This window comes from Otolemur garnettii, unplaced genomic scaffold (genome assembly GCF_000181295.1).
Source record: "Otolemur garnettii isolate 467f Iridium unplaced genomic scaffold, OtoGar3 scaffold00053, whole genome shotgun sequence".
NCBI classification, from domain to species: Eukaryota; Metazoa; Chordata; class Mammalia; order Primates; family Galagidae; genus Otolemur; species Otolemur garnettii.
In genome coordinates, this window is record NW_003852448.1 from 709,070 (window position 1) to 711,488 (window position 2,419).

Genomic DNA, 2,419 nt, shown 5'->3' on the forward strand with positions numbered 1-2,419 from the left:
TTATTTTTCACTTATTTAGATCTTTGATTTCTTTCAATGATGTTTTGTAGTTTGACATTAGGTTTTGCACTTCTTTTGTTCAATTTATTCCTAAGCGTTCTTTTTGATGTTATTGTGAAAAGAATTGCTTTCTTAATTTGATTTGCAGATTGTTTGTTACAAGCAGTTAGAACTACAATTGATTTTTTTAATGTGGCTCTTGTATCTGTGCCCTGTGTTGGACTCATTTATTAGCTTTTATCATTTTTTAATGGATTCCTTAGAATTATATATATATATATGATCATGTTATCTGAGAATAAAGACAATTTTGTGTCTTCCTTTTCAGTTTGATAGGTTTTTTTGTTTGTTTGTTTTGTTTTGTTTTTTTGGAATTAAAAAAAAGATCTTGATGTTCCACCCTTTTAGTTACAATTGGGACAACTGGGAGAGGGGGAAGATTTGGAGTGGGATGGGGAACCAGCAGGGGCTCAATGGCTGGAAGTCTATCCATTTAGGTTTTGTACTGGAGGGGCTCATGGCCAGTTTCTTTGAAAAGACACGTGCGGATGAGGGATTCCGGCACCGAGAAGGGGTCGCAGTTGGCAGAGGGCCGACAGTCTGCAAAGTAACCCTTCTCCTCCCGGCCGACAGTCCGGGAAATGTGGATGCTGGCACTACGGTTGGCTACACTGGCAGAAAAGTCGTTGATGTTGGAGGTTTTGTGGAATCCAGCGAGGCCCGGGCATTGTCCAGGCCCACCTTGGGATCGCAGGTGCTAATTGCAGTGCTGTGCCGCTTGCTTAGTTTCTGGATGGCCTCCTCAGACCATCCTCCTCCCACGTGGCCTTGGTGCTCAAGTTGGTATGGCAGCCTGCACCATTCCACTTCCCAGGAATGGGCTTGGGATCAAAGGTTGCTATCGCTGCAGAGTCATCACACACGCGGGATGCAAGATGAAACGAACTACCCAAAGACGCTCTCCCTGCCGATTTCTTCTCAGGGTCGGATTTGGAATTCCCACTGGGCAGGCAGGACCTCGGCTTTACTTCCCCGGCAATCTTGACTCCACCATACGAGCAGGCTCGGTCATAAGCCTCCACGGTATCCCCACCCTAGGCTCTGTCCGCTCCCATGCCACAGTAAGACCGGACCTGAGGCCCAGGGAAGCTGTCGGTGGGCAAAGGAAGGGGTGCCCATTTGTCCCCATCAGAGTGTATTCCTGCCTCATTCCAACCCAGGGCTCCTGGGTGCCCACCATGCCCGCTTACAGGTGTGCCTCAAATTGGTCTCCACAGGCTTTCGATTGTACTTGAAAACGTCACAGAACCCCCGCTTGTCGGGGTCCTTGTGGAAGGGGTCCCAGAACACGGCAGCAGCACTAGGCATTTATCACTGTTGGAGCCCTCAGACTGTGAGCCATCAAAATTCTACTCAGGGGCAGCGCCTGTGGCTCAAAGGAGTAGGGCACCGGCCCCACGTGCTGGAGGTGGCAGGCTCAAACCCAGCCCTGGCCAAAAACTGCAAAGAAAAAAAAAAATTCCCACTCGGGTAACTCTTCTGCACACTTGGGCTGGTAGTCCAGCTGCCAGCCTCGCAGCGCAGAGCTCCCGTGCCATCGACCCAGATATACATGGCTTGGACTCTCTCGCCCTGAGGCAGGGACGTCTACGCCTGCTGAGGCCTTGTTTCAGTGGGAACTTACTGAGGTGGCCGTGGGGGAAGGTGTTCTGGTGGCGGGCAGGTGGGCTGCGTGCGGGTGGGCGGCCGCGGAGTCAGGGGAAGAGCGCAGGGGAGGCGGTGTGCTGCGCAGACGCCCTGCTCTTCTCCTACCCTCCACTCTATCTTTTTTTTTTTTAATTAGATCAAAGCTGTGTACATTAATGCAGTCATGGGGTACAGTGTGCTGGTTTTATATACGATTTGAAATATTTTCACCAAACTGGTTAACATAGCCTTCATGTCATTTTCTTAGTTACTGAGTTAAGACATTTATATTCTACATTCAGTAAATTTCCCATGTACCCTTGTAAGATGGACCATAGGTGTGATCCCACCAATCACCCTCCCTCCACCATCCTCCCCTCCCCTCCCTCTCCCCCTTCCCCATATTGGCTATAATTGGGCTATAGCTTTCATATGAAAGCTACAAATTAGTTTCTTTTTTTTCCCCTTCTAATATTGACATTTTTCCTTTTATTTCATTAGAGAATTTTCCAGTGATAACATTAGATGTTTAACCAGCAGTAAAAAACTAATTATACAGGTGGTAATGATACTCTTCTTCCTTATCGCATGTGTCTAAAATTTCTGTATAGCATTTTTGCCATATTTTTGCAATACAACTTTTACAAGTTTAGGAAAGTTTCTTTCTATTTCTACCTCATTGATTTTTTATTTATTTATTTATTTTGTTAAATCATAGCTGTGTACATTAATA

At 46.5% G+C, this 2,419-nt stretch overlaps 1 pseudogene; it reads right to left on the reverse strand.

Annotated features, from left to right (window-relative positions):
• Nucleotides 1-375: 375 nt before the first annotated feature.
• The window catches only part of LOC100962883, a 69,256-nt pseudogene continuing 67,212 nt past the window's right edge, over nt 376-2,419 (reverse strand).